We start from the raw sequence: 22,500 nt of genomic DNA on the forward strand, positions 1-22,500 counted from the left end.
TATATATATTTGTAATACTGTACAACATACTCCAAGCCATCACAATGAAACACACGGTCCGGCCTTTAATGAAATGTAACTGTCCAGTAGGCCTCCGAAATTACCCTTCCGTGCGCGGTCTTAGCCTTTTTTGTTGACCATTTCCAAAAATTCAAATGCTGAGGCTAAGTAGCAAACATAAACAACGGTACTGTGTTCTGCGATGGGATCATTATACCTCATTAGAACTGTTTAGGAGACTGAACAAACAGCCCCTCCACAGTAAATATGGCAGAAGTCAGGCCGGGACAAAAAAGCATGAAGTGTTTGTTGATCATTCGGTTTGGAGAGCAAACAGCAAAGCCACTGGCAAGCCCGCAACCTTTCAACAATTAGTGGGTTATCCCTAGTGACCCCCAGAGATTTACGGAGAGAGAGAGAAAGAGAGAGAGAGAGAGAGAAAAAGAGTGCTCTGAACAAACTTGCTCGATGCGTTGGCATGCCTGTGCAAATCGCCACGCAAGTGAGTGACATTTTGTTCTGCGGGATTTACGCACAACTGTGAGCAAACACATATGGCGACCTGCGAAAACCAACATTTTCCCTGTCGTGAGATTGTTTTCCAACCTGCTCACGAGCTGCGCTGCTGCCGTTACGCGCATATACATCTGCTTACTCATCTGCCACACTTTAAACTCCAAAAAGTAATTCCTTTAAAAAACCTTCTGTTGTTTGGCCTACTATTTGGTGCTGCATTAAAGCCTTGGAGTTCTAATCAGGCCCTCTGGTGTTCGTGTTTGAGCCTCAAATGCACTAACCGCGTGTGCACATCTGTTTTAGATGGACATAATTTGTTTACAGCATATTGATATCATTGTATCATTGTGTTATGTTGTATCCCGCAACACTATCAGTGTACACACGCACACGCACATTAACTTTAACAGGATGCTTACATAACGGGATGCTTACAATGAACATTTTCCACATCATTCTCTCATATGGATTGAGTTGCAGCCCTGGAATAGATTTTTTGCATTCCAACATCAAGTAAGTTCAAAGTGCAGATACAACGATAATGGAAGCCCAAGCCTTGACCCTACTCATGTCCTGTACGCATAAATACGCTTGGTATTGATATTATGCCCTTGAAACACATAGCTGCACTACTTCAAGTGTCAAAATCGCAGTTTGAGTATCAAAATTACAGCTTTGGAGGATTTGTTTGCCATTCATGTGCAGGAAATGCAATAGTTTGCCAATCAAAAACTGGATTGCACTACATAGTACTGCACTAGCTTGCCAGTTAAAATATGTTGGACATTGAAATATGATTGTACTGCACTGCACTTCAGAAAACAAGTTTTTTTCTGTCCCATAACAGCAGTTATTTTGTATAAGGGTTAGAGAACCTTAACTCACTTCACCCTTATTAACAGACACCACAACATTTCTGGTTTCAAGCAGATGGTAGGCGTCAATTAAATTCAAAACAGACTCGTAAAACTTAAAAAAAAAAAAAAAACAGCAACAGCTCACACAAAACACAATAATTCACCATTTCCGTCTTATCTTACCTTGTTGAAGCGTGCTCAACTCAGTTTGTCCAAAGTATCTTCAGCGTGTAAAATTCGCAAACTCTCAGAAATGTACTTTTTCTGTCGGTTGAGGAAACGCCAAATGCCTTCTGAAGTTTGTCGAAAAAAATCCATCCACGTACTTGAAGTACAACTCAAATGTGCGACTCGCCAGAAGTTGTTTGACAGTCTTGACCAAAGTTTTATATCCTAGCTACATCATTCATTTCAGTCTCTGGAGTGCGGACGAAGCATCGCGCTAACTTTTACAATCCATCAGACTACAGGCAGCAAACTTTTGGAACCGTTCAGCGCTCCATAAAGACAATGCGCATCGCGTGTTTTGCTCATCTGATTTTGCTCATCTGATGAGCAAAACTCACGACGACGGGCCAGATTTAATCGTCAGTTGTTCTTAGACATGTGGTGGAGAGATCTTGGTAGTGATCTGTTTTCAATCCGATTCCCCCTCTTCTCTATCCCCCCCCGTCTTCGCCTCAGACTCCCCTTCACTTCGTCAGTGAGTTGGGCCATTTGCTGACACAGATGGGGCGGGCTTATTGCATCCAGCAGTTCGCTTGGGGAAAAGTTAGATAAAATTTCATTATTGTTTGATTTCACGGGATTTTGTCTGGAATGCCGTAGCAGACTTGCTTCCCTCACAGTCGACCAGAAACCAAGAGCAACGAAGAGGAAAGGTCATTGGAGCTCTGTGCATTGCTGTCAGTGTGTTACAGATATGTTACAGACATTTTGTAAGAAACATTTACTATATAGCTACATTTAACATATTACATTTTATTGTCTGATTCCTCAACAGTTTGACCATATGTAAGCATGGGGAAAGTTGTTAAGAGGTCAATTCTTTACATTTAGTCACCGATTTATTCATTAGTCTAAATGTCTTAGACACACATAGCCTACTTTGTTTTGGTCGTGCTGATCTTCATATATAGGCTGAGATAGGCCACGTCATATTGTTGTACTTAGAGGTTTCTCTCTAATGATTCATAATTGTTTCGAACACAAATTGGTGTTTGCTGTTATGCAAATCCGTGAGTGAGAACTTGTGAGCTTTATGTTTAGGTTATTCTTAATTATTTAGGGCCTTTTTCAGGCAAACATTAGTGTGTCACATTTCTGACACACTTATGTTAACAGTTCGAACATATATGCTACATATAAAAACAGTCCTAAAATCTTTAACAGCAGAGCATCCATGATATGACGAGAATTGTTTAAACAAGTAAATGACCTCCAACTTCGTGACCAAACGGATTTAACGATTTTCATGCGAAACAAGTCCATCTAGTGGCGAGATTGTGGACAACAGCTGCTTATGAGAACCTCGAGTGAATTCGAAATGCTGATCTACATTGGATGCATCTGTCTCTTGATCTGGAGAGAAAGCTCTCAAGAAAAAAGAGAAACGTTTGTCATACCTTAAAAAATGAACCCTCCTGTTGTGTTCGTTTTCTGTTCACTAGTTTTGTGTTCCCGGTCACCGCTGCATTATAACTTGTTATACATCCATAGTAACACATATTATCATCTTATGTTGTGATAGACCTTTGTAACAACTTATGTTCTATTGTAGGCTATTTAACGAGTTTTGAACTTGCATTTGCTATTTATGGCCTGCAGACCTCAATGACCTGAGCTCATGCAAGCCAGAGAGGGGAAGAATCTATTGGGGAAAGGTTCCAGTGAGGGTTGGCATAGAAGCAAAAAGGGGGTGTTTGTTTATGTGTTTTAATGTACAGAAGCACACATACAGTCCATGTGATCAATAGGTATGTGTCTAGACTCAATTTTATACACTGACCATTTTCTCACCCATTAATTTCTAATGGCCGGTCATTTTTGACCGTGAATAGGCCTACACATGGGTGTTAAATAGAACACTCAAATTGTTATGCAAATGATCAAAATGTGTTTTGTGTGTTTAGATGCCCTGTGTTAACAAAGTCATGGAGCCACATAGTAGTCAGAATAAGTTAACAATATTTTTGAGAGAAAAGAACTGTCAATCGGTCACATTTGACCGCGAACACAACAGGAGGGTTAAGTTGTATTGTAAGATAAACACTTGTTGGCTACTCATCAGTGTATACTTCAAGATGTACCACTGGGTCAAATGTAAGTAATTGGATCAATTTGAAGGGGAACTAGAAAAAGTAACACCAATGAGAACACCGGTGATATGACAAACAACTAGAAAAATGAAAGCTGAACAACAACAAGCTGTAAAACATTATTTTTATAAATGCCAACAAATCTGTAAAATGATCATAGGCTACTGTTTATTGCTTAATAGCACTTTGCTCTGAAAATTCCTTTGTATTTTGGTCACTCTTTGGAATGTTGAAATATATATATATATATATATATATATATATATATATATATATATATATATATATATATATATTTACAGCTTTGGAAAAGACTGCATTGAGAAGTCAAATAAATACTTGTGCATATTCGCACTGTCGCGATCGTCTTTTACGACAAGATAAATTAATCTGTTTTGATTTCTAGAATCACTTCATTTGGCATGTTTTTGTGTCAACTTTATTTCTCTAGGTGTATATGATAATAAGCCCGTCTCCTCCGCTAAGTAAGATGAGGGAGAAATGAGAGCTGCTAAGAACTCCACAGGTGAGTCTTCATCATACAGGTGAACCAAGAACTCCACAGGTGAGTCTTCATCATACAGGTGAACTCCACAGGTGAGTCTTCATCAACCAACAACTCCACAGGTGAGTCTTCATCATACAGGTGAACTCCACAGGTGAGTCTTCATCATACAGGTGAACCAAGAACTCCACAGGTGAGTCTTCATCATACAGGTGAACTCCACAGGTGAGTCTTCATCAACCAACAACTCCACAGGTGAGTCTTCATCATACAGGTGAACTCCACAGGTGAGTCTTCATCATACAGGTGAACCAATGTCAGCCATCTCAGATTCTCCCCCCGGAGATGCCCATTTTAGATTACCGTAGGTTCTTCCCAACAGCTGTATCATCTTCTTCACACACCAAAGAGCAACCCAACACCCCGGGCCACAGACAAGGTGGGGTAAGACAGAGGGCAGGAGGATGAGAGTGATACGTGTGCAGCCTAGAGTATTGGGAGCCTGTTCAGCCAGCGCCAGGGATGTAGTGGAGGCTAAACACAAGCAAACACACTTTATCCACCTCTGACATTTCAGAAATAAAGTTTATCCACCTCTTATTAGAGTTTATCCACCTCTCAAAAGAGTTTATTCACCAATTGCAACTTGTAACATCCAAAAATCAGTGTATCTACATTCACAATATGTACACTCATTAATACTCTAGATAGATAGATAGATAGATAGATAGATATACTTTATTGATCCCTAGGGATCTCTAGGAACCATTTAATACCACTGGTATTGTGGTATTGTTATAAACATTGGACAATAACCTCCACCATCATCAAACATGTTCTGAATGCCTTTTTAAATCCGATACCGCATGGCACAGTCCACCTTACCGCGATCACAGAATTCATAGTTTACCCCCCTCTTATTTCACCACTACATCCCTGCACACACACCTCTTATTTCACCACTACATCCCTGCACACACACACACACCTCTTATTTCACCACTACATCCCTGCACACACACACACACACACACACACACACACACACACACACACACACCTCTTATTTCACCACTGCATCCCTGCACACACACCTCTTATTTTACCACTACATCCCTGCACACACACCTCTTATTTTACCACTACATCCCTGCACACACACACACACACACACCTCTTATTTTACCACTACATCCCTGCACACACACACACACACACACCTCTTATTTCACCACTACATCCCTGCACACACACACACACACACACACACACACACCTCTTATTTCACCACTACATCCCTGCACACACACACACCTCTTATTTCACCACTACATCCCTGCACACACACACACACACACACACACCTCTTATTTCACCAATACATCCCTGCACACACACACACCTCTTATTTTACCACTACATCCCTGCACACACACACACACACACACCTCTTATTTCACCACTACATCCCTGCACACACACACACACACACACACCTCTTATTTCACCACTACATCCCTGCACACACACACACCTCTTATTTCACCACTACATCCCTGCACACACACACACACACACACACCTCTTATTTCACCAATACATCCCTGCACACACACACACACACACACACCTCTTATTTCACCACTACATCCCTGCACACACACACACACACCTCTTATTTCACCAATACATCCCTGCACACACACACACACACCTCTTATTTCACCACTACATCCCTGCACACACACACACCTCTTATTATACCACTACATCCCTGCACACACACACACACACAGACCTCTTATTTCACCACTACATCCCTGCACACACACACACACACACACCTCTTATTTCACCACTACATCCCTGCACACACACACACACACCTCTTATTTCACCACTACATCCCTGCACACACAGACACCTCTTATTTCACCAATACATCCCTGCACACACACACACACACACACCTCTTATTTCACCACTACATCCCTGCACACACACACACACACACACACACACCTCTTATTTCACCACTACATCCCTGCACACACACACACACACACCTCTTATTTCACCACTACATCCCTGCACACACACACACACACACCTCTTATTTCACCACTACATCTCTGCACACACACACACACACCTCTTATTTCACCAATACATCCCTGCACACACACACACACCTCTTATTTCACCAATACATCCCTGCACACACACACACACACACACCTCTTATTTCACCACTACATCTCTGGCAGCCCAGCACTGCTGCCATCCCAGTGCAATCTGAGGCAGCACCAGTGCACTGAAGTTCCACCCACTGTTTAGGGTAATGACACTAATTTGTAGGGTCTGCGAGTGCTTACACAGCTCAACTCTCTCAGTCTCTCCAACTCTCAGTGTCACCATTCACTCACCACCTCTCAATCAGCATTCTGTCGTGGAAGCTTACTCACTGCAATTACGAGCTATTACAGGCATCTGTGCATACAATTGTTTCTGACCCCTTGAGCTAGTTTGCAAAAAGAAAAAATAAATAAATATATAGAATGCAAATGGGAATGACTGTAGTGGAGACATGTTTGTGGGTAGGCCTGTGATAACAGAGGGCAGAGTAAAAGCTAGCATGAAGAGACTGCTTTATTAGAGACCATTTTGAGGTGCTGTTTCAGAGGGGTAGAGAGGTTCATTTCTCAGGGGAACTGGCATGTTGGTTTTCTATCATAGTTCACCACCTATCACCTATCCCTATGACCTATTCTATCAATTATCTCCAATTTGTATCGATATAATCCATAACATTACATCAGTTTTGGGGATATAGTTTGTGATAATTTAATTACCAAATTATGTAGATACCTTTAAAGTAATACTACTGTAATCAACACACTATGGCTGTCGGTCATGACTTCATTATAATCCCACAACAACACATTGTATTGTGAAGGCTCCGTTTACTGGCATTCATAAATGTTACCATGGCCTGTCTATTTTCACATCAATTAAAATCTCTAACTGCCTATTGTTTCAAAGCAGGGAGACAGTAGTCTCAAAATGTGGCCAACATTTTCTCTTAACATGACTTTGGCCTCAGTAGTTCTAAACGTTGATGTGTTCTTAAAGACTGCTCTCTCTCTCTCTCCCTCTCTCTCTCTCTCGCGCTCTCTTTCTGGCCCATATGCCTTGTAACCTCACTCTGATGTTTCTGATAGCCTGGGCCGAGAGCACAGAGCTGGCTTTGTCTCTCTATCTGCCCCATCTCTGAGGCCCTACGCTCCTTGAGCCACCCCTCTCTTCTCCTCTCTGGACTCCTGCGCGCTGATGTGTGCTCAAGCTAAACTGTCACAACAGCCGCCCTGAGAAGGCACAGGCCAGGGGCCGACTTTATCACCGAATCTTTGTCTCGGAATTCTGTGGAGTAAATGGGTGCTCAGTAATGGAACATTGAGATTGGTGTGTTTCATGTTGTAATCGAGTTCCACTTAGATGTTAGGATTGAATTGAAAATTATGTCACCAGAAATGCTGAGGTAATACACTAATTGTAACAAATTGTAAACATGAGGGTTGCATGTATCACCTTATGAAGGAATACACTGGTGATGTAACTTTTGCTTTAACAAATATTTATGATTTGTAAATAAATTACATTTACAGACAGTATTTGTTATAACAATTCTCTAAATATCAATCAATTGCTTACATAATGTTATACTTTAGTAATAGTTTATTGATTAATATATTTATTATGAATATATTTGTATTATATTACAAATTACTACCTATTGTATACTTCAATCTTAGAATTACAATATTGTTATTAATATCATACCACTGCACTTTATATTTAAATCTTAAATATTAGACTTTACTGATATTGCACTATTCCTTCCCTTTCTTAAAATGTTATTACAGTGCATGAAAATGCACTGTACTGTTCTTCCTAGGCTTCTTATTCTTCTTCTTCTAACGCACTTAATGCAGCTTCAACCGTTTAACGTAGAAACTTCATTCAAACTATGTTACGTAGGTCTTACTTAGGACATGGGTGCTTTGTATTTTTCAGCTTTGTAACTTTTATACTTTTTAAACTATTAATTAAAAACTGTTCAAAATTTCCCCATAGACTTAACATGGACTGATGACATCACAATAGAGCCGTTAAGCAATTAGAATCCTATGGCAGGTGTTCGGGCCAGCTGCATCAACTGCCAGTCTCAGGCTTTAAGCATACAAACTGGCCCTATTAAGACTACACATCCTGTTCAACTGCTTCCTCTGTCAAAAACTGTTTCAAAATAAAAGTCCTCACTACAATATTTCACTGTTAAACAATTTAACCCTTTAAACTACTGAACTTTTTAACTGTTTAGCCATTGTAACTGTTACTTGTCATCAACTATGACTCCTACCCACTGTAGCTAGTTAGCATGGTTAACATAGTTAGCATGCTAGCATGTTAGCATGTTAGCATGCTAGTTAGCATTTTTAGCAAAACTGCTAAAAATGATTAGCTAAGTTAGCTAAGTCACATGGTTAGCATAGTTAGCATGCTAACATGTTAGCATGCTAGTTAGCATTTTTTGCAAAACTGCTAAAAATGATTAGCTAAGTTAGCTAAGTCACATGGTTAGCATAGTTAGCATGCTAACATTTTAGCATGCTAGTTAGCATTTTTTGCAAAACTGCTAAAAATAATTAGCTAAGTTAGCTAAGTCACATGGTTAGCATAGTTAGCATGCTAGTTAGCATAACTGTTAAAAATGTTTAGTGAAGTTAGCTAAGTCACATGGTTAATATAATTAGCATGTTAGCATGCTAATTAGCATAGTTATCATAACTAATAAAAATGATTAGCTAGGTTAGCTAAGTCATATGGTTAGCATAGTTAACATTTTAACATTGTTAGCATGCTAGTTAGCATAGTAACTTGGTTAACATTATTATCTTTATTAACATAGTTAGCATAACTACTAGCAAACATTGGAGCCATTCTAACTGTTAGTTATCGTCAACTATCTGCCTAAATAATTTAACCATTTCAATTATTAACCTATTTAACTGTTCAGTCATTCCAACTATATTAAACCTTATCTACCAAGCAAATAATTTAACCATATGAACTCATCATATTTTTGCATTTTCATGCACTGTATTTCCTTCAGGAAATGCTTTTCTAGTTGTACATTTCTATTTTGTATATTGTAGGCCGACCTTGCCTGTGCTTGTTGAGGTGTCCATGACCATGGCAACCTTGATAGGGACAACAAAGGGCGTTCATCCAGCAAACCCCCCACGCTATCTCACTCAAAGTGTTCTATTTATTTACATATGTATACTGTAATTACAGTGCATGAAAATGCACTGTACTGTTCTTCCTAGGCTTCTTATTCTTCTTCTTCTAACGCAATTAATGCAGCTTCAACCGCTTAACGTAGAAACTTCATTCAAACTATGTTACGTAGGTCTTACTTAGGACATGGGTGCTTTGTATTTTTCAGCTTTGTAACTTTTATACTTTTTAAACTATTAATTAAAAACTGTTCAAAATTTCCCCATAGACTTAACATGGGCTGATGACATCACAATAGAGCCGTTAAGCAATTAGAATCCTATGGCAGGTGTTCGGGCCAGCTGCATCAACTGCCAGTCTCAGGCTTTAAGCATACAAACTGGCCCTATTAAGACTACACATCCTTTTCAACTGCTTCCTCTGCCAAAAACTGTTTCAAAATAAAAGTCCTCACTACAATATTTCACTGTTAAACAATTTAACCCTTTAAACTACTGAACTTTTATCTGTTCAGCCATTGTAACTGTTACTTGTCATCAACTATGACTCCTACCCACTGTAGCTAGTTAGCTAAGATAGCTAAGTAACTTGGTTAGCATAGTTAGCATGCTAGCATGTTAGCATGCTAGTTAGCATGCTAGTTAGCATTTTTAGCAAAACTGTTAAAAACGATTAGCTAAGTTAGCTAAGTCACATGGTTAGCATAGTTAGCATGCTAACATGTTAGCATGCTAGTTAGCATTTTTTGCAAAACTGCTAAAAATGATTAGCTAAGTTAGCTAAGTCACATGGTTAGCATAGTTAGCATGCTAACATGTTAGCATGCTAGTTAGCATTTTTTGCAAAACTGCTAAAAATGATTAGCTAAGTTAGCTAAGTCATATGGTTAGCATAGTTAGCATGCTAGCATGTTAGCATGCTAGTTAGCATTTTTTAGCAAAACTGCTAAAAATGATTAGCTAAGTTAGCTAAGTCACATGGTTAGCATGTTAGCATGCTAGCATGTTAGCATGCTAGTTAGCATTACTGTTAAAAATGATAAGCGAAGTTAGCTAAGTCACATGGTTAACATAATTAGCATGTTAGCATGTTAATTAGCATAGTTATCATAACTAATAAAAATTATTAGCTAGGTTAGCTAAGTCATATGGTTAGCATAGTTAACATTTTAATATTGTTAGCATGCTAGTTAGCATAGTTACTTGGTTACCATTATTATCTTTAACATAGTTAGCATAACTACTAGCAAACATTGGAGCCATTCCAACTGTTAGTTATCGTCAACTATCTGCCTAAATAATTTAACCATTTCAATTATCAACCTATTTAACTGTTCAGTCATTCCAACTATAGTAAACCTTATCTACCAAGCAAATAATTTAACCATATGAACTCATCATATTTTTGCATTTTCATGCACTGTATTTCCTTCAGGAAATGCTTTTCTAGTTATACTTATACTGCTCTTCATACTATTCAGCCTGAACATACTTATAATGTTACTGTTTTTTATATTTCTAAAACACTATATCCACCATTTCAATGCATTTTCATGAATATTGTTTTTACATTTTGTTTCGCAAGTAATTTCAGTAGAGCTGTAATTGGGTATTGTTATTTGTTTATTTATCTTTACTCAAGCAAAACAACAAAACAGCAATTTGATTGATATTACCTGAAATACACAATTGAATAACATGACTTTATTTTTATGTTTTTAAAAAAGGAGATATAGCGTTTTCAAATTCAAATTCAAAACGTTTTATTGGCATGACAATTCGTGAAGAAAGTGTTGCCAAAGCATACAGTGTCTCATATGGATAACTCATCAAGACTAAATAACAGTCATAAAACAAAATCTGTAAATATATATATATATATATATATATATATATATATACATACACATACACATACACATACACATACACACATACACACACACACATGCACACACTTTAGTCTTAGTTTGTTCGCAAATCTGAAGAAGTCACCCTGCTTTGATGCGAGTGTTTTGTCTATTTACATAGGCGTTCATTGGGCTAGCCTATATGTTTTGATATGTGCTGAAAAGTCCTGTTTGCTGTTGAACTTGCGCTTCACCTCTTCTATGTTGATTGACAAAGCCATAAATTATGGCCCATAATGCAGCCTACAATGATTGTGTTGTCTGATGATCTAGCTATCCTCTGCCATTCAGAGCTCCGGAAAGTTCCCAGATATTTTGAAACACCTGTTAGCAATCTCTGATGTCGGAATATTCAATGGCTACCCGACAACATCTCAGTGCAAACTCCAAAATTGTTTGTCTATTAATTTTCCACTGTTCAACAATACTAAAACATAGTTTGGCTGCAATGGCTTGTAATTTCTGCCAGTTAGTGCTTTTTCCCTGTGTATAAGTTATACTACATGCATTATTGTGTTTGACACTGAGGATAGCCTATCTGAGACTGTGGTCTGGTTCAAATGAGTTACGTTGTGAAATTGAGAATGGCACAGACTAAATCGTTTAGTCTATTTCTTTGTATTGTGAAATTGAAATGAAATATGTTGAAATTAATTAAAAGCAATCTCTATGTCTGTTGTGTGCGTGTGTCAAGGTAAAGCCTAGGTAAAGCCTAGGTCTACCGTGTGCATATTGTACGCCTAGGCTATTTCATCGCCTTGTTAGGCTATGCACGGGGTGTGCCAACTTTTTATGAGATAGAGAGACCCCCTTAAAGACAAAAAGATAATTTGAGCCCTGCCCTGAATGGTACGAAACTTCTACAGTAGTACAAATATGTTCTGTACTCATTAAACGAGGCATTGGAAAGTTTGTATGTACACCAGGAGTTTATTTAAATAACACTTGCCTAATGGCTTCTACTCTCTGCTGATAGCTGATTCTGATTCTAAACACTGCTGAGGACTTTCTGGCAACACTTTGACAGGGAGGGTTTCAGGATGAAGACACCGCCATCTAGTGGCCAATGCATTGTATGACATTCACAGGACCCTAATTTGAATGATGGATGACCTGCAAAGTCGGTCAAACTAGTGGCGATTTAATAACTAGTCAAAACCAATTTGCTAATTGATTAACACCATGGGAAGATTAACTCAGTGCTCTCACTAACCACACAATAGCTAGAGTTCAAGAGCAAGATCTTATCTTCTGGATAGACTTTTCCACCATGTCTTACCCCAAATTAGTTAAATTAAAATCTTTGTTCAAAATGGCCATGCCTATCTAATACAAACTAATTATTATTATTTTATGGTATCTGATGAATGCACGTGGAATTAAATACAGACTGCTTGAAAAATATTATAACAATACTGCTACATGTCTGTTGACATTTTGAGAAAACGTATGCTCCAAAGCACATAACTCCACATGCTTTAAGGCTAGGCTATGCCAGCTGCTCATAGATTTGATTTGTATTTGACAGTAACACATGTGAATGTTTACATTGACATTCACCAGATAAACTCACAGTAAGAACAAATAAATTGAAAAATGAACAGATTGACTCTTTTTGTTCATTGTCTTAAAACTTTTTTTTTTTTTTTGTAAATAGTTTTCTTCAGAGGGAGGCTTTCTGGATGTATCGCCTACGTTCTATGTCACCAGAGGGAATGAATGAAGATTTTGAAAGGTGGCATGGATATTGACTAAGCTCCATCCACAAACAAGAGCTCTCTTCAGCGAGGTAGATGAACTTCATCTGTGTCTTTGCGTGCCTGTTTCAGTGGCCTCCTCAGAGCGTTCTTTCTCTTCTTTTTGAAAGTGTAGGTTAAAGGCTACACTGTGCGTTTATGATGTCAGCATTTGTTGTAGGCTATATTTGTGATATGTGGATCAATTTAATGTAGGCTAGCCTATGAATATTGCGTTGTGTAGGCCTATGTTATGCATATGTGTCAATGTGTTATGTCTAATATGTTGTGCGTAGCCTGTTTCGACACCCATGTCAGAAGCGTCAATAATTATTACGTTTTATTAATGTTGGTGTTCAACAGTTTTATATTTCACGTGTTCACCGTCGATTTCGGTGCAAGGCTACAGCAACTTTGTTACCTTACTAGTGTAGCGTCAGATAGCAGACGGTTACTTTGTTTGCGTTAGTATCAATCTGTGGTTTGCGACATTTTGTCGCATTTTTTCTGTATGGACCCTTTCAAGAGAGTCATAAGATCAAATGCACAATGCTTTGTAACGTTCTATTTGGGCCCCTTATCTACTTCCTCTGCAAGAGGAAGTAGATTGGGGCCCAAATAGAACGTTCAAGCATTGTTTTTGTTTACCTTGTTGAAAGGGTCTATACTCTTAGAAAAAAGGGTTCTTGTGGGTGCTAAATAGAACCATTGGGGTTCTTTGCCAAGGAAATAGAACCTTTTGCCTTATTTTCAACAAAGGATGGAACCTTTTTAGGTTCCATGTGGAACCTTTTTTTCTTAGAGTGTAGTGTAGCCATAATGTTCTTGACAGTGATGTATGCCTGTGCTGTGTGTCATGCAATGCCAGTATGCTGTTGTCCCTTAACAGAGAAAGGCGTTTAAATAAAATACAATCACTTTTTTTAACCCCCCCACCCCCGACTACAGCACCCCCAACCAAAACTCACTTCCCACGGCCCTGCCTGATGTGTCGGAGCGCCTGTTGATTTCATTCGGAGCTAATGAGGACAGGTGTCACTAATTGAGTCAACTTGCCTATTTAAAAGTAGGAAGTAGCCATAGGGATGAAACACACTGACGAAGGCCATCAGGCCGAAACGTTTGTTCGTTAACCCCTGTTGCTAAATGGATTAAAAGCAAGAAAGAAAATATTTTTGGAGTGCGACCATTCTTTGATTTTCTTAAATATAACTATATTGTACAACACTGGTTATATATTTCTTAACATTTGAATCAAACACACACATCTTCAGTAGTCTCTTGAACAGTTGACACTGTGTCTAACAGTAGCCCAAACTCTAGGTGGAGCTCATGGACTACAATCGTGATCTCCAGAAAAAAATAACCTAAAAGATAGGCCTACTTTGAAATCAGAATACATTGCCCACTTCAATAAATGTAATCCTAAATAGAAGGACTCGATTATACCTCAACTCGAATATAAACCAGGAGCAATCTTTGTCTAACCAGGAGGCTAATGAGAAACAGTTTGCTATTTTTATGTCTCGTAGATTTATCTAAGGGCCTCCAACAAATAGCCTTGATGACAGGGTCGGTAAAGTGTAGGCTAGCACTTGATGTATTCCCGAAGGCCCTGTGGTATTAAACACGCTCATGGGGGAGAGAGTCAAGGCAGGAAGTCTGCTGTTACTTTTAGACTATAGCATCTGTGGTTAGACTACTGTATACGCGCAGCGCTAGTTACCGCATTCACGACTGACTTTTTCATCATGTCTAGACGTCCCTTTGAAGAACCCAACTCACATTTTTTTTATTATTATTGCCGACCGTCATTGTGCAAGACGATGCTATCACAAAGGCCGTCGGTGAGTGTCATGCTATCGTTACCATGAAACCGGCGAAGAAAATGGCTCTATGGTCAGTTTGTTCTTGCAGGTGGCTGGCCTGTCCAGTTGGCCTTGTCACGGGAACGTTGAGTGTTGTTTGGGAAACGTCACCACTTCAAAGCGAGAAAGCCGCTGAAGGGTTTCTCATGGGGTGTTATAACGCATCCACTCTCTCTCCTTTCCCAGCACTGACTCATAGCTTGGTCTTACAGCCTTTTCACGAGGTGGTGTAGCAGTGTGCGGCCCTCTCTCTCATTTAGTGCGAAGGCCTCGGCAGTTATGTGGAGAGACCCTAGTTAGCCCATCAAAGGGAGAGGAAATGACAACGTAATCTGTCAAGGAAAATGAAAAGGAAATGGCTGACCACAAAGCAGTGTGTTTCAAATAGAGCCTTAACAGGCACAGAAGTCTAGGCTACATGTAGGCCTAGACTTAACAGCACCAGCTATCGTCAAAGGCAGGACAGAGAACAGGGAATAACAACTGTTTATTACTGGCAGAGAGGGTGAAATCAAGAGCAAGTGACCGTTTCACAAACATTGGCCTACTTTTTTACCAGTTTGATAGTGGCTGGGGGAAAAAAACAACACATTTTAAAGAAAAGTATTAAAGCTCGATTTATTACCTATGCAGTATGCATGTGAATAACAATATAGGCCATGCAACATAACCTATTGTATATCAATTACGTTGTTTTTCAGTGTGTATCAATTTCTTTGGTGTAAATAAAACAATGCTTTGTGTAATTGTGTAAATGGGAATGATTTACAAGAAAATAGGGCTGCAACTTTTTTGTGTGTAGATTATTGATTTGTAATTATATAATATTTTTGTAATGGTAAAATATTTGTAACTGTAGGATGATTTGTAGCTGTAAAACCGATCCGTACCAGTAGAATAGATTTGTAAAGGTAGAGTATATTTGTAATATTGACAATTACTTGTACAAATCATTTTTTACAGTTACAAAAAAATTCTATAGTTTCAAAACGTGATACACATGCACAAAACATTTGCGTCTAATATTCTTCCATATGAGTTCAGCTTCCATCGTGGTGCCCTTGACCAAGGCACTTAACCCCAATTTGTTTCGAGGACAATGGCCCTTGTAATATAATTGGCATGTAAGAATCTGCAGAATAAACGTAATTGAAAAATGGTGAAACAATGTTACCCAAAGATTATGTCCTCAAATGCCTTGTTTTGTCCACATGCCAAAGATATTTAGCTTACGCTCATAGAGGAGTCAGTAAAGCTAAACATATAACATAATTGGTGTTAATTTACTAGTTGACAATTAATCAATTAATCGATTAATTATTCCAGACCTACATGAATGACCCTGCTGGACCTCATGTTTGTCCTAGTATGCAACAAATACACTTTGTCCAGTACAACTACAGACTGTGGTCTCGCTGCGCCCCACCCAACTTCAGCAGTCCAGTCAGCGGCCCAGTCACAGACCTTGTAATGAACTGTGACTCACGCACCACCAAACACCCCCCATCTCCGCTTCACCATATCGTGCAAGACTGGGCCCTGACCACAGCGAGGTCTGCTTTGGTGGAGGAGGCTGAGACTCCGCAGTGTCATCGCTCACTCTGGCCTGCATACACCATAACATCCTCCCTTTCTAATGACAAACGTACGCTCCTTTAATGGAAACAGGGGAAGAAGGGAAAAAAAGAATGAATTAAATAAATATGTTAAAACAGGGGAGCCTGTTAAGTAGGGCGGTGACCTGGAAAAACGCCTCCGGTTTTCCCGTTAAATGTGGTTTCTGCCACGAGGGGTCTGTGTTTATATTTTGAGGGTGTAGCGATAGAGACGTTTTTACGGCCGGTGTGTGAGGGTGTAGCGATGGAGACGTTTTAACGGCCAGTGTGTGAGGGAGAAAAGAGGGGACCTTCTTAAGGAGAAAGGCAGCGCTGAAGAGATGGGCACAGCAGAGAGAAAGGAGGGGTGGTCATTCAACAGGGGAGTGAATGGGTATGAGCACCTCAAAACACACAACAGGGGGCGCTATTTACCTTCACTGTTTGTGGATCCCCTCAGCACCTAACAGCGATGGGGGAAAAAAAGACAACTTACTTCTTTTTTTAAGGCTGAAATGCTCACTACATTGAGGAGATGATATCTTTATCCCAAATAACCCAGTTTAGCTCTACCTCTGCCATGCCGCCACGCAGCATCTATGTCTTTTTTAAGTTGCAGTGAACAGTAGGTTAATGAGAGTTTGAGTTTGTGTCCAGTGGGAGCATAGTGTAGTGTAGCGGTGCTGAAATATCAAACTGTGTGTGTGTGTGTGTGTGTCCCAGGTTTGTTCTTTCAGTGGCGGGCTGAATGGAGAGGGACATGTTTGTGTGAATGAGGCTTTTCTCTGCATGCCGGCCCACTGGCCAGGCGCTGCTCCCAAGAGGGACGCGCCGTTCATCCCCGACGCTTTCATTATGTGTGTACACATACCAGAGGTGCACACCCACCCACACACACACACACATGCATGCATGTTTACATCAATACAAGCGAACACACACATGTACACCTCATTCATATATACACAATGGATATGTAGTCACGTTTACTTTTGCACATGTATGCGCACACACACACAAATGCATGATACGAGCGAACACACACATGTACACCTCATTTATATATACACAATGGATATGTAGTCACGTTTACTTTTGCACATGTATGCACACACACACACACACACACACACACACACACACATTCATTCAACCACACCTAGTTACACAGATTTATTTGCATGTACACAAACATACACGTCCATATGGACCAAATATATTGTATGTATATCTGTCCTCCTGAATACACACTCACACGTAAACACTCACTCCTACACATACACACACTTTCAATCACACACCAACACACGTAGACACACTGTCTCACACACAGTCACATACACACACACATACACATACACACACACACACACACACACACACACACACACACACACACACACACAGAGAAACACACACACGCACACACATACACACACACACACGCACACACAGAAACACTCACTCGTTTACACAAATGACTGGTCTGGCCCTTACCCTGGGGCCAAGCGCATGACCCTCTCTAGGCGCTGACAGGCAAGAGGAATCACCACACTTCCTCTTCATCCACAATCTTTGGGGAGAAAAAGAAAACAGCCACCAAACAAATTGCACACTGACCTCACGGACCTCAACATCTACACACCCCCTCCACAACCTCCACTCCTTGTTGGCTCCTGGTGTGACAGGTGTGTGAGTTACGGCCAGAGTGTGAATTACCCCACCATAATTGGGGGGTACTGCTCCTTCACTTCTTCTATGACCATCATGGTCCACTACCATATCAATCCCCATCGTGATCGCCAAGTGCAACATGTGTTGTGCAACACCCATACAAGGTCTAAACATTCGACAAACTGATACAGTAGGCTACAGAATATCTCATTGTTATTATATATCCAAAAGAGAACTGTTTTGATCAACTCTCAAAAGTTAGAAGTTAAGTGCACTGAAATACCATTCTAATTACTAGTAAAAGTAATACCTTTACAAGAAGCCTATTGCCTATTTCATGAAATATTGATTTGGCTTATGTTTAGATTTCATAAGACCCGGAGGTAAGACCCAACCCTCTCATATACTGTATAAACAGAAACCAATTTTCCTCTATGGTAGTTAGTGTCAAATCAACACAATTGCTTAGAGATATGTGAAACCTGAGCAATATTTAATGTGATTAAGGAGCATACTATGAAAAAACATACTACCACAGAAGAACTACAGTGCGGTAACCTACAAGAATCCGATAACCAGAAGAAGCTGGGTATCATCAACACTACAGTATCCTACTGTACAAATGAGTCACATATAAACATGCACACATACACTTTTCCTTTTCCTCATAGATTAAACTACATTTATTGAACTAAAAATATGAAATAATAGAATGTAAAAACAATACTAACCAATTAAAAACAAATTCAAATACTAGCATGAACTATTTAGCCAAGGCTACTTGGCTCTTTTTATGTTTCCACAGGTTTCACTGACGTTATGTATAGGCTTAGCTACATCAGACCCTCTTGTGCATAATATAAAAACAACAGGATCTGTGCCAAACTAATTTAAAAAGGGCACAATCATTTATTCAAGATAAAATGAGAATGGACACCTAGGCTATGGACTGGAATTCATCTCCTTGGAAATGACAATCGATTTTACCTCACCACAATGTAAAATAATAATAATAAATGATTTAAATAGAGAATTATCTTGCTAACTAACCTTGGTAACTAACCAAGGTCTACTTTACTAGCCTCAGTGGATAAGCAGGTAAGTTGTGATGTAGTAGTCAGGTAAGACGTGACATGAGCTATGAAAGAACAAAACATGTTAATACATGAAGGTTGTAAAATAGCACATTTTCAAGCTAGACGTCTGCTAGCAACTTACATTTACCCATGCACGTCAGCAGCAAACCGAATTTAGGCTACTGGAGGAATCTGCCTAGAGTTTTGTCATTCAACGTTGACATTTGCTTGAGAAGTTGAAGTCGTTTGTTCTCTATCTCCGTTGCTTCTAGCGCCACGGTGGTTAAAAATGGTACGGTCCATAATAGGGGTGTCTGAAATCGCTTTACATTAAAATTTCCCTAATGAAAATAGGAGTTGACTTGTATTGTAGCCAACTGTAATGATATTTTTTCACATTATCAGAAAAATGCTCTGACCATCCCAAAACTGATATTTCTGTCTCTTTGGGGGGTATAGTACCCCCTGTAATTCGAACTATGGTTACAGCTTTGCACCCCCACCCTTCTCCCCTCCTCCTCCTCTTCCTCCTCCTCCTCTTCCTCCTCTTCCTCCTCCCCCTTCTCTGCCCGCCGACGCTCTGACCCTCACACTCACCCTCACACTCACCCTCGGCACGGCCTCGGCCACGGGGACCCCTAGAAGAAGAAGAAGAAGAAAATAGGTGCTTTGCGGTGTTGATTTATTCCCACGTTCCGTTCAGAAACATTGAAACGTTCCCATGGGTAGGGCGCTGCAGAGGGCTTTTTCCGCACACACACACATACACACACACATACACACACGTGAAACAGCACAGAACGGGTTCCCTCTCGGCCGTGACACCGGTTCATCAACGGATGGAGCGCTTGATGAGTGGGAGACTGAAGCGCTGCGTGGGTGTTTGTCTTCTTCGCCTCTGACCCCCATTACTCTTTGTGCCACAGATGTAATAGTGTGATGTTAACAGCTTCACATGGGAAGCAGGCAAGAGAGAGAGAGAGAGAGAGAGAGAGAGAGAGAGAGAGAGAGAGACTGTCTGCTCTGACCATTCTAGAGGTGTTCCAAACAGCAACTTTTAGGACTCTCCTGATAAGGGTCATTTTAACGAGAGAGGAAGAGAGAGAGATAGAAGGAGTGAAAACTTTTCCTTCTCTTTACTTAGCTTTCTCTGAGAGATATAAAATAGTACGATTCTAGAACTCTTGTAAACACCTTTGATCATTCTTCAAGTGTTCTCCAGACTAGGTGCGTGCATATTAGCAAACAAAAGTTTGTAAACATTTTCAAAAGGTTTGTTTTTCTTCATGTGCTTTGAGTTTCGCTGCAAACGTTTGCCATCTGTCTGATGAGGTAGTTCTCGGCAAAGTTGTGTTAACACTTCACTCGTTTTTACTCGTTTTAAGTCAAAGTTGAGTTTTGAGTCTAACCATTTGAAATGTGTAGACAAGAAACTGTCAGGGCCCCTGTCTTACACACAGCGCATCGTGGCGCCAAGCGTGACAGAAGTCTTGTTCCTATCTTACATTCAATCTTTTTGGCGAGTTAACAAGTTGCCAAATGAAGATTGTGCTCCCATGAGTGTGTCACTTAAAACATAGGTGTGGTCTGGAACATGGTCAAAAAATGCCACTGAAAGTGATAATGCCACTGACCAAGAAAAACCTGGTCTAAAGGGAAGGTTCATGTAAAGCACAGCTAAAGCCCCTGTCACAAAATGTTAGCGAGCCCCAGGCAACAGTGGTGACTGGTCTACGTGGATGAATGTTCTTAGGATTTTTAGATTCAGTCATTCAAATGTTATCGGGGTAAGTGGATTTTTTCAGGCTATGTTTTCGATTGTAACCCCTTGTCAGTCCATAGTGAAAGTAAATGACTTAGTGGAAGACTTTGTTTTGTCATTGCCTATGAGTTCGAAAATAATACTAGGCAAGTGCCGTTACATGTAGACTAAACATTGCTTGTCACACACACACACGTTTTAGTAAAGCAAGCTTTAATGGAATACTGGTACTGTATACACAGGGTCGCGTGTAGATTCCTGCCAAGATGCCCACACTCTTTGGTCAAAATACACCGTCTGATGTTGCACTCCGGGAATAACGTCACTGTCATTGGTCAAAATACACCGTCTGATGTTGCACTCCGAGAATAATGTCACTGTCATTGGTTTAATGGATGTTATACCGAAAACACACTCAGAAAAAACATTTTGAACAATGCACCTGGCATCTGATCTCTCAGTACACAGTAGGACATTTGGAATAGACACGCCCTAAATGCACTTAAACCTTACTTTCAGATCATGCGTTTCAGACCGTCAAAATAGGGCAGTGTTTCCGCTAGATTTTTTTTTAACAGTGGCGGCAGCGTTACTTCGTTACTACCAGCAGTCCTTGCTTTTTTACTGTGTCGATTCACGATTTAGTGCGCATCTAATATAACAGCGGTGTCTTCGCGGAGACATCCTCTCAGTTTCATTTTTGCTGTTGTTGCGCGCGAGCTTAGGCCTATAGACTACGATATGGGAAATACTTTATATGAAACATATTTGCCCAACGTTCACTTCTGTTTGAATTTGACGCTCATCACGATTGGGCTTGGATGAGGTGATGTTCAGTAACGTTCAATAACAATTATAACAACAATATCAATTTCAATAACTGTAATTTCAATAAACCATGTTGTAAAGTCTCTTCGTGGGCCAACTACCCAAGTGAAGTCTTACCCTAGACTTTAAAAAGAAAGGGCTTTCGAGGGAGCCAGAGAACTTGATCTGCTGAGTAAACGTACATGGTCTCAGTCTTCGGGTTTAAACTGGAGGGGAGCCTGGCCTGGTTTGTGTCAGAGGGGGCCGTAAGCAGCTGGGTTTGCCAACAGCGTCTCGTCTAATCAGACTGCCCTATTACGGCCTAGAAGAACAAAGAGGCCTTGAAATGCCCCCACCCACCCACCCTCTCACTGCCCAAACCTGAACACATGAACACATATGCCCCCACCCACCCACCCTCTCACTGCCCAAACCTGAACACATAAACACATATGCACGCACACACACACAAACAAATACATACACACACATACAGACATTCATACACACGCACTCACACATTCATACACACACACACACTCACACATTCATACATACACACACACACACACACAC

General features: G+C 40.1%; 1 protein-coding gene across 2 annotated transcripts in view; it reads right to left on the reverse strand.

Annotated features, from left to right (window-relative positions):
• Positions 1–2,018, reverse strand: part of gli2a (GLI family zinc finger 2a) — a 108,259-nt gene extending 106,241 nt beyond the window's left edge. For both annotated transcript variants that reach the window (XM_076264440.1, XM_076264439.1), the window contains exon 1: positions 1,557–2,018. The gene's annotated coding sequence lies outside the window, so the exon portion shown is untranslated. The remainder of the gene's footprint in view (positions 1–1,556) is intronic.
• Positions 2,019–22,500: the final 20,482 nt, after the last annotated feature.

Source organism: Alosa pseudoharengus, unplaced genomic scaffold (genome assembly GCF_046254945.1).
Source record: "Alosa pseudoharengus isolate Yale_2024_CS ecotype anadromous, Long Island Sound unplaced genomic scaffold, YU_APseudo_1.1 YU_APseudo_1.1_scf_3, whole genome shotgun sequence".
In the NCBI taxonomy this organism is placed as follows: domain Eukaryota; kingdom Metazoa; phylum Chordata; class Actinopteri; order Clupeiformes; family Clupeidae; genus Alosa; species Alosa pseudoharengus.